The sequence below is a fragment of the Spermophilus citellus genome (genome assembly GCF_964194105.1).
Source record: "Spermophilus citellus genome assembly, chromosome: X".
Taxonomy (NCBI): Eukaryota; Metazoa; Chordata; class Mammalia; order Rodentia; family Sciuridae; genus Spermophilus; species Spermophilus citellus.
The window spans coordinates 105,991,253-106,003,108 of NC_138190.1; positions in this window are offsets into that span (position 1 = coordinate 105,991,253).

Consider the following 11,856-nt stretch of genomic DNA (forward strand, 5'->3'; position numbering starts at 1 on the left):
TAAAATTGCCAGCATCACTACTGTTTTGCTTTGCGGATGTGTGTGTGTATATATATATATAAATTTATATATTTATATATATATGTGTGTGTGTGTGTATATATATATATATGTATATATATATGTGTGTGTGTGTGTGTATATATATATATATATATATATATAATTTTTTAATTTAGAGACCCTGTCACTAAATAAAATACAAAAAATAGGGCTGGGGATGTGGCTCTGTGGTCAAGTGCCCTTGAGTTCAATCCCTGGTATCCCCCGCCCCTAAAAAAAAAAAAATCAGTTGGGAGGATGTGCTGATTAATGTTCTTTTTCCACATTGGTGGGCAGGGACAGCCTTGTACAGATGGAACCCTTGTACTCAACAGAGGGCCTGAAGGGCCCTAAGGACAAATAACCAACACCCCTATTTTGTGATACTGGGGCTTGAACCCAGGGGTGCTTTCATCCCAGCCCCCCCCCCCCCTTTTTTGAGAGGGTCTCATCAAGTTACTGAGGTTGACCTTAAACATGTGATCCTGTGTCACCAAGATTACAGGTGTGTGCCACCATTTCTGGCCTTTGGGGCCATTATAAAGTAAAACTTGAACACAAGTACTGTGTGATACTGGATACCGATTTGATGATCAAAATGACTAACAAACAGGCTGGCAGCATATACAGGATGGATATGCTGAACAAATGATTTATGTCCCACACAGAGTGTGACAGTGAAACAACATGATATTTCATCATGATATTCAGAATAGCATACAATTTATGAATTGTTTTATTTCTGCAATTTTCCATTTAATATTTTTAGTCTGCAGTTGACTGAGCAGCAAGCCATGAAAAGTGGAACTGCAGATAAGGGGTAACTATTTTGATGTAAGACTTTTGTAAATCCCTTTGATTAATTCATTTCCTGGGTTGAGATTTTGAGGTCATTTAAGAAAGGCCCTAGGGCTGGGGATATAGCTCAGTTGGTAGAGTGCTTGCCTCACAATGCACAAGGCCCTGGCCCTGGGTTCAATCCCCAGCACCACCACCACAAAAACAAAAAAAACCCTAGGTGGGCACATTGGTGCATGCCTATAATCCCAGCAGCTCGGGAGGCTGGAGCTGGAGGATCGTGAGTTCAAAGCCAGCTTCAGCAATTTAGAAGGCCCTAAGCAATTTAGAGAGATCCTGACTCAAAAAGGTCTGGGGTTGTTGCCCAATGGTTAAGTGCCCCTGGATTTGATCCCTGGTACCCCTCTCCCCCCAAAAATAAAGCTCTCTGCAGAGTAGTGTGTTTTCACAGGTTTGTAATCCCAGCTACTTCCAACTGAGAAAGGGTCACAAATTCAAGGTCAGCCTCTGCAATTGAGTGAGACTCTTTCTCAATGAAGTGCTAGGAATGTACCTCAGTGGTAAGAGTGTCCCTGGGTTCAAACTCCAGTGCTGCAAAAAAGCCCTCAAGGACCTCCAACATTGATCCTTATGCCTGGGGGAAGGCCGGTATTCAGTTTCCTGTGACACTCAACAAAGTGCCATAATCATCCATTTTCTACAGTGGGAGAAACCAAAGTGTGTTGCATAGTGAGTTTTTTTTTGGGGGGGGGGATTACCTGGGATTGAACCCAGGGAGGCTTAGCTATTGAGCCACATTCCCAGCCTTTTTTTATATTTTTGAGACAGGTCTTTAGAGATAGTTGCTTAGGACCTTGCTTAGTTGCTGAGGCTGGCTTTGAACTCTAAATTCTACTGCCTCTTCTCTCCCGAGCCATGCCCAGCAGTGATGGGTTCCTGACTGCAAAACAGTGGCAGGAGCAGACTGGGGCATGAGGAGGTGACAGCACCAAAGCTGAACTTTGATGCAGGCAAGTACAGTTCACAGGAAATTACCTGGATGACATATGATTGCCTCTGAGCAGAAGGCACCACTAGGTTCTGTTTCACACCCCCTTTACCTCCCCCATCTCCAGAACCAGAGATTTCCTGGACCAAGGCTAAACTTGACAACTCCCAAAACTGATTCTATGGAAGATCTGTTTCATCTCAAAAGGGGACTGCTAAATTTAAGTCTTCTTCCCAGATTTGGATACCAAGTGTTTTCTGCTACAAATGTTAATTTGTCTATTAATAGCATGTTAGACCTGAGAGTTATTAGAATTATAAAAGCCTGAAATGCCAAAAAAGAAATATTTGTCTCTCCTATTGCCCTGATTTTTTTTTTCCTGGTACTGGACTTTGACCCAGGGCAGGAGGAGGGAGGCAAGGAATTCTACCTGTGAGCTACATCCCCAACCCTTTTTACTTTTTAAATTTTTTATTAGTGCATTATAATTACACATAATAGTGGGTTTGATTGTTACATAATTATACACACATTTTATTATTGAGACAGGGTCTTTTTAACTTGTCCATGTTGGCCTCAAACTTTCAATCTCCTGGCCTCAACCAGTGAGGTTGGCTCCTCCCCAATAGAAAAAAAAAAAAGCTTTTTAAAATTGAGACACAGAGAAGATAAGTTTTGTACTTCTGACCTAGGGCCCACCACTCAAACCACCGCTTCTTATGTGGAGGTGTGGTTTCACCAGAGAATAATGGGACACTAGATGTTCTGTGTGGAAAAATAGCTATTACATCAGGTCAGGAAATGGAGTCAGCCTCCGACTGTGGCTTTCATCTATTCCTCCAGTCGTTAAAAGCTTCTGTTGATTGTCTTCCTGGAGCCTCAAACACCCTCTCTTTGTCTTTACAGAACATTCATTTTAATTGCCCATGAGAAAGCCTTTTGAAACCTGTGCATAACATGACCAAAGAGGTTTGAGGACAGCATGTGTCTTCAGAACCCTCTTTAGGGATGTCAAAGTACCTCATCCCCCCATCACCTGATAACATGTTACCAAGGGCATCTATGATATCCTATGGTATCTTCAAATAAGAGAAGGAAGGGATAGAATTAGCAGCAATAGGGCAGGTGGACATTGTGAAGTTTATTTGTGTCTCATTTCCAGGCCAAGGATAGATCAGTCTTGTGCCTATTAGGTTTTTGCCACCTACTCTCAACTTCTGTCTCTGCTCCTTGCAGCAGATTGCCTCCAAATGCACTTGGTGGTATCCCTGTGTACTCCCTGACTACCAGACATTGCTACTTGAAACAAGTGGCTCAAGACAAGCCAAGATAGCTTAAAAGCAAGGGGCTGCTGTGACTAAAAGACCTGACCAGAACAATTTTAGAGGAAGAAAAGTTTATTTGGTGTCTCATGGTTTCAGAGGTCTCAGTCCATAGACAGCAGACTCCATTCTTTGTGGCTCGAGATAAGGCTGAACATCATGGCAGAAGAGTGTGGCAAAGGCAAGCAGCTTACATGATGAGCAGGAAGCAGAGAGAGAAAAAAGAGGGTCTCCACTTGCCAAATACAAATATATACCCAGAGCCAGGACCCCAAAAGTCCCACCTCCTCCAGCCACACCCCACCTTCCTCCAATTTCTACTCAATTAATCTCATCAGGGGATCAATTCACTGCTTGGGTTAAGGCTCTCATAACCCAAATCATTTCCCCTATGAACTCTCTCATTGTCTCGCATGGGAGCTTTTGGGGGACACTTCATATCCAAACCATAACAGGGCCTACAGCTTTACTTTTATCTTTACTTCCATGCTTGAGACCTATTTTTCTCTCAGATCTTTTTTGCTGGTCTGAGACTCCTGAGGCAGAAACATCACAAGTTTGAGTCCGGCCTCAGCAACTTAGCAAGACCCTGTCTGAAAATCAAAGGGGGCAGTGGAGATGTAGCTCTGGTACATCACTTGCCTAGCATCAATCCCCAGTAGTGGGAAAAAAAGACTTAGGGTCCATGAGAAAGTATACCATCAACATTCCTTCCTAAATGCTATTTTCCATTCTGCTCTCTCCATTCCTGCGGAATACCTGACTCTCTTCCCCTCTGGAAGCCTCATTGGACTTGGCCTTTGAGAAACCTAAAGAGATCTTTTTTTTTTTTTAAGAGAGAGTGAGAGAGGAGAGAGAGAGAGAGAGAGAGAGAGAGAGAGAGAGAGAGAGAGAGAGAGAGAGGGAGAGAATTTTTAATATTTATTTTTTAGTTCTCGGCGGACACAACATCTCTGTTTGTATGTGGTGCTGAGGATCGAACCCGGGCCGCACGCATGCCAGGCGAGCACGCTACCGCTTGAGCCACATCCCCAGCCCCTAAAGAGATCTTGCTATGAAGTTTCTTATGCCTTCATTCTTGCTGAGGAGGACTTTGTTTTGTTTTACTTGCAGAGTGAAAGGGAAGTAGAGAGAAAGGGGCAGGGTAGCTTTCTCCATCACAGTCCTTGGTAACCTTACCAGAACTAGAGATTCAGAAACCTATCCATGTTGGTGATGTTGGTGCGATTCTCCTTACCTAGTCCTTTCAGCTGATGGAATATTGTATGCTTGTTATGGTTTAGATGTAGTTTGCCCTCCAGGTTTTCATGTGTGACAAGCTTGGTCCCCAATATGGTGATGTGGGTGGTGATAGAACCTTTAAGATGTAGAGACACCTGGGGAACAAGGAAGTATCCAGCTCTAAGGGTTGGTTGCACAGCCCCTTGAGAGAGAGGTCACTGGGGACCCTGCCCTTGGAAGAAAATGCTGGTCTCCTGAAATGAGTTCTTCTAAGAGTAAGTTGTTATAAAAGCCTCAACCTGGAGCTGTGGCTCAGTGATAGAATGCTCACCTGGCATGTGTGAGGCATTGGGTTCGATCCTCAGCACCACATAAAAATAAAATAAAGATAATTGTGTCCACCTACAACTAACAGGATACCAAAGAACAGTTTAGGGGTCAGGCTGACCCCTAAACTGTTCTTTGGTTTTCTGTCAGTTCACATGATCTCTCAGGGGAGATCTCACATGCTCTATCACTGTGATTCCATCCACCGTGAAGTGATGCAGACAAGGGAGCCCTCACCAGATGCTGTGTGAACTTTCAGCCTTAAAAACAGTGAACTAAATAAATCCCTTTTCTTCATAAGTACCTGGCTGGGTATTTTGTTTTAGTCATGAAAAATAGATTACTACAATGTCCCTCCATAATGTCTTACTGTCACCCATCCATGCCCTAGAGGAGATAAGAAATTCTCCAATGGCCAACAGTCAGACCTCTCTCCACTTTTTTTTTCTTTCCAGAGCTCTTTCCCCCAGTATATTCTTCCAAAATTTCAGCAGCCAATGGTAAAACTGAGAAGGGGAAGCTCATTTTGAAGTGAAAATAGCTGAAACCATGCAGAGTGACAATGACCCTACTCTCATTCCGCTCAGCACCATTTATTTTTCCAACTGGCTCCAGTTCTTATTTTTTTCTCCAAGCACCAACCCCGATACTTGGCATGTCTGTTAACTACTGCATTTGAGTTCTCATTGCTTTACCCATATAGTTGCCATGAACTCACTCACACCTTGCAGTTTTGATTCCAGGTCTGAATATAAAACAAAACAGGCCAAGCAGGTGTGACCAATTCATTTCATCTGAGAACAACACACTGAACAGAAGTTTTCTAATCCTAGCATGGAAGCATCCTAGAGTTACACTGCCCAGTTTTAATCATAACCCTCAAAGATCGTGGGGTAGGACCTCTGAATATAACCTGTTGGGACTTTATTCTGGGAGAGGGGCGACAGCAAGGCAGGAGGAACACAAGGCATGAGGGGAGGGCTACCAAATACTTGAAGCCTGGTCCTAGCTTTCCCCAGGGCTATGGCTGCTGAGCTGCGCCCTCAGCGTCCTACCTGAGGACAGCACCCCAACTCAAACACGACTCCCAGAGTTCCTTTCCTGCAGCCACCATCTGGAGCATGAGGTCTGTTACTGGTGCCCAGCTGCCACTAGGGGGAGCCCAACAGTTGCCCAAGGGAAGGGACACCTGGGGAATAAGGAAGGTTCCAGCTCTAAGGGTTGGCTGCACAGTTCCTTGAGACCCTGTCAGTCTTTCAGGTCCCCTCTTCCCCTGTGTGCCCTAGAAGCCAGGACGACGACACAGTAGCCAGTTCACACTCACTTAGCAGATAGGCAAGTGCACAGACCCAAGTGTATCATCAGTGCATTTCCACAAGCCAAGCTCTGCCAGTCCCTAGAGTTATACACACAAATATGACATAGTCGCCAGTCGTGATGGCACCAGCCTGTAATCCTAGCAACTTGAGAGGCTGAGGCAGGAAGATGGCAAGTTCAAATCCAGCCTCAGTAACTTAGCAGGCCCCAGACAACTTAGTGAGACTCTGTCTCAAAATTAAAAAAATAAATGAAGAGGGCTAGGGATGTGGGTCAGTTGTAAAGAACCCCTAAATGCAATCCCTGGTACCAAAAACAAACAAACAAAAACAAGATCCTCAACCCTGAGGTGCACTCAATTAGAGGAGGAATTGGGTAAGAAAACAGATAATTAGGATCTGGTGTGATAAGTGCTGTGAAGAGGTGCTATGGGAGCACAGGAGAGGGCACCTAAGCCAGTATTGGGCATCAGGAAGGACTTGTTGGAGGTTATCATTCTATTTATTTATCTCTGCAGTATTGGGGGTTGAACCCAGGTAGCACTCCACCACTAAGCTCCATCCCCAACCCTTTTTATTTTGAGACAGGGTCTTGCTAAATTATAAGAGGTTGGGCTGGGGATGTGGCTCAAGCGGTGGCGCGCTCGCCTGGCATGCGTGCGGCCTGGGATCGATCCTCAGTACCACATACAAACAAAGATGTTGTGTCTGCCGATAAAATAAAAAAATAAATATTAAAATTATCCCCCCCCCCTCTCTCTCTTTAAAAAAAAAAGAAAAAAAAAGAAATTATAAGAGGTTGGCCTCAAACCCTGTGATACTCCTGCCTCAGCCTCCCAAGAAAATAAGAATCATGTATTTTGTTTGTTTGTTTGTTTCAGAGGTGCTAGGAATCAAACTCAGGGTCTCGCACATAGCCAGACAAGGGCTCTACCGCTGAGCTATATTCTTAGCACTGTTATTTTGACTCTTGAAGTAGGGGGTTAGATTGAAGTAGTTGATAAGAAGTTGGCCAAATAGAGTGAGGAGAATGGTGTTTCAGCAGACAGAATATCATATGTTTATCTGGACCCAGGAAACAAAGTGGCTGTGTATGTATGCACACACGCTCGTGTGTGTGCTTGTGTATTTGCATATGTGTGTATGAGAGAGAGTTTTTGTATTGGAGTGCACTGGGGAGCTGTGACGAGGGGTGGAGCTGGTGAGACTAGTTCATGAAGGATTGCATAAGTACAGGGACCATATGCTTGTGGGCCCAGTGTATATACCTAACCACACACCATTTCATTCTCAAAAGTAAATGGGTGAGCTGGATGTGGTGGCACATGCCTGAAATCCCAGCGGCTCCAGAGGCTGAAGTAGGAGGATCACAAATTCAAAGCCAGCCTCAGCAACAGTGATATGCTCAGCAATTTAGTGAGACTCTGCCTCTAAATAAAAATACAAAATAGGGCTGGGGATTTGGCTCATGGTTGAGTGCCCATGACTTCAATCTGTAGTACCCTCCCCCAAAAGAGTAAATGGTGATCAATTATATGTGAACCTTACCTGTAAGACGTCCTAAGGAATTTGAACTTTATCTTGGGATTAAAGGGGAGCCACTGAGCCTGCATGGTCGCACATGCCTGTAATCCCAGTGACTCAGGAGGCCGAGGCAGAAAGTTCAAGTGCTCAAAGCCAGACTTAGCAATTTAGTGAAAACTTGTTTCTAAATAAAAAATAGAAAGCACGGCTGAGGCTGTAGCTCAGTGGTAAAGCGCTTGCCTCACATGTGCGAGGCACTGGGTTCGATCCTCAGCCCCACATAAAAATAAATAAAGATACTGTGTGTTCATCTACAACTACATAAATATTTTTTTTAAAAAAAGAAAATCTAGAGACTAGTATCAACATTATTTTAAAAATAAATAAAATAAATAAAAAAGGCTGGGGATATCTCAATTGATTCCATATTTTGGCTAATGTGAATAGCGATGCAATAAATATGGGATGCAGGTATGTCTTGAACATACTGATTTCATTTTTTTCGTATGTATGCCCAGGAGTGGGATTGATGGTTTACAGTAAGTAGTTTTGTTTCTAGATTTCTGAGGAAACTCCATACTGTTTTCCATAATGGATACACTAATTTACATTCCCTCTCTTATGGTTTGGACATGAGGTGTCCTCCAAAAGCTCCTGTGTTAATGTGGGAATATTCCTGGATGAAATGATTGGGTTGTGAGAGCTGTAAGCTAATCAGTCCATCCTAATTTAAACTGACTGGCTGGGTGTTAACTGGACAGGTGGGGGGTGACTGGAGAAGGTGGTCCCTGGGAGTGCCCCTGAAGGGTACATCTTCCCTGTGGTTCCTTCCCCTCCTTTCTCTGCTTCCTGGCTTCCATAAATGTAGCAATGCTCCTCAACCACACTCTTCCACCATGATGTTCTGCCTCACCTTGGGCCCAGACAATGGAGTTGGTGTATATCCAAAATAATGGGGTTCTATCTACAATAAGATATAATCCATGCTTGTATAATTATATCAAAATGGATTTGACTGTCATGTGTAAGTAAAAAGAACCAAGAAAAAATAAACCCACAAACTTCTGAAATCATGAGCCAAAATAAACTTTGCCTTTTTTTTAATACCAGGGATTGAACCCAGATGTGCTTAACCACTGAACCACAACCCCAGCCCTTTTTTACATTTTATTAGAGAAAGGGTCTCACTGCATTGCTTAGGGCCTCCCTAAATTGCTGAGGCTGGGTTAGAACTCATGTAACCACCCAAGTCGCTGGAATTACAGGCATGGTCTACAGCACCTGGCTAAATTTTTCGTTTTCTAAATTGGTCTTGTTATGTATTTTGATCACAGCAATGAAAAGCCAACTAATATACCTACTAAAAATTTATGAATTTACCTTTCTCCACGTCCTCACCAGTATTTATTTATCTTTGTTTTTGCAGTAACGGGATTGAACACAGATCCTTGCTCATGCTAGGCAAGCAGTGTACCACTGAGCTACATACCCAACTCAACCAGTATTTACTTATTTATTTATTGGTCTCTTTGATAAAATCCATACTAATGGGCGTGAGATGACATTTCATTGTGGTTTTGATTTCTTATGCATTTTTTCTTTCCTTTTTCTTTTGGTACCAGGGATTGAACCCAGGGGGGTTTACCTAATGAGCCACATCCCCATCCTTTTTTAAAAAGAACTTTAATCCATTTCTTTTATTTTTAAATGTATGTATTAATTCTAATTTGTTATGCATGACAGCAGAATGCATTTCAGTTCATAGTACACATACAGAGTACAATTTTTCATGTCTCTGGTTGTACTCAAAGTAGAGTCACACTATTTGTGTCTTCATACATGTACTTAGGGTAATGATGTCCATTTCATTCCACTGTCTTTCCTACCCACATGCCCCCTCCCTTACCCTCCCTCCCTTTTGCCCTATTTAGAGTTCGTCTATTCCTCCCATGCTCCCCTCACATCCCCATTATGAATCAGCATCCTCATATCAGAGAAAACATTCAGCATTTGTTTTTTGGAGATTGGCTAACTTCACTTAGCATTATATTCTCCAACTCCATCCATTTACCTACAAATGCCATGATTTTATTCTCTTTTAATGCTGAGTATTATTCCATTGTGTATATATACCACAGTTTCTTTATCCATTCTTCTACTGAAGGACATCTAGGTTGGTTCCACAGTTTAGCTACTGTGAATTGTGCTGCTATAAACATTGATGTGGCTGCGTCACTGTACTATGCTGTTTTTAAGTCCTTTGGGTATAAACCAAGAAGTAGAACAGCTGGGTCACAAATGGTGATTCCATTCCCAGTTTTCCAAGGAATCTCCATACTGTTTTCCAGATTAGTTGCAACAATTTTCAGTTCCACCAGCAATGCATGAGTGTACCTTTTCCCCACATTCTTGCCAACACTTATTGTTTGTGTTCTTAATAGCTGCCATTCTGACTAGAGTGAGATGAAATCTTAGAGTAGTCTTGATTTGCATTTCTCTACTTGCTAGAGATGTTCAACATTATTTTTTCATATATTTGTTGATTGATCATATATCATCTTCTGAGAAGTGTCTATTCAGATGTAACATTAGGTCATTTATTTGTTGACTTTTTCTTTTTTTAAGGAATGAACTCCATGCAATGAACTTTCCTCTTAGTACTGCATTCATGGGGTCCCAGAGATTTTTGATATGTTGTATCAGTGTTCTCATTTACCTCTACAATTTTTTAATCTCCCTTTAATGTCTTCTGTAATTCATTGTTCATTCAATAGCATATTATTTAATCTCTAGGTGTTGGAGTAACTTCTATTTTTTATTTTATCATTGATTTCTAATTTCATTCCATTATGATCTGATAGAATTCAGGGTAGTATCTCTACTTTTTTTACATTTGCTAAGAGTTGTTTGTGGCATAATATATGGTCTATTTTAGAGAAAGATCCATATGCTGCTGAGAAGAAAGTGTATTCTCTTGTTGAAGGATGAAATATTCTATATATGTCTGTTAAGACTAAGTTATTGAGTGTATTATTGAGTTCTATAGTTTCTTTTTTTCGCTTTTGTTTGGAAGATCTAGCCAGTCGTGAAAGGAGTGTGTTGAAGTCACCCAGAATTATTGTGTTATGATCTATTTGAGTCTTGAACTTGAGAAGAGTTTGTTTGATGAACGTAGATGCAGTTCAGCTCTGCGAGCTACCCACCGGCCATGTAGCCGAAAGCACTGTGTCGAGTTAGTGACTCTGGGGGAGAGGGAGGAGTTGGGAACTATAGGTACCTTGATATTGCTTCTAGGCCCCAGCCAGCATCCCAGGATTGGAATTGCCCCAACTAAAGATGGCAACAAAGGTGTCCCAAGATGGAGGTGGCTGCTTTCAGAAATGGGGTTTCGGGTCAGGGTTTGGCCAGGTGGTGGTGTTGGGTGGTGTGTTCAGAGATGCAGCTCTGTAGCATTCGGTGTTGTGGCTGCGGCTGTCTCCAGACCCTGTCCTGTGTCCCCATGTGCAGCTACCATGTGTAGGAGACTATGGCAGTGGTTTCACTGTCCCAAGATAGAAGCGACTGGGGGAGCACCACATTGGTAGATGGGGGTCCACACAGGAGTGGTGGCCAGAGGTCTTGCATATGGGCAGTGGCTGGATGTCCTGTGTGGGAGCAGCAGCTGGGATTCCTGTGAAGGTGGTGGCCTGGGGTTCGGCACAGGTGCTGATGCTGATGGTCCTGCTTGGGCACCTGGAGGTCCTGCATGGGCGAGTGGCTGGGAGTTCTGTGCTGATGCTGAGGTCTGGATACCTGCCCAGGCACAGCACCCAGGATTCCTGCATGGCAGCCACTGTCAGGGATCCTCTAATAACTTGCAGAGAAACAGTATTCCCACTATTTGAATCCCAGGTCACAGAGTGACACAGCATGCAGCCTTCCTCTAGCCTGCCATATTGGATCCCCCCATCCCCATTCCTTTTTATTTTCTTATTTTGAGACAGGGTCTTGCAAAGTTGCTTAGGGCCTTGCTAAATTGCTGAGGCTGGTTTTGAACTTGCAATCCTCCTGCCTCAACCTCCTGAGCTGCTGGAATTAGAGGTGTGCGCCACCACACCCAGCTTCATGTGCACTTTTTGACTAAACTTTTTACTTTGAGATAATTATAAATTCACATGCAGTTTGAAAAATAATACAGAGAGATTCCATATACTCTTTATCCAGTTTCCCCTAATAGTAACTTCTTGGAAAACTGTGGTGCAGTATGCAACCATAATTGATAAACTGATATAGGAAAGATACAAGATACAGAACAAGGATCCCTATCTTGCCCTTTTAT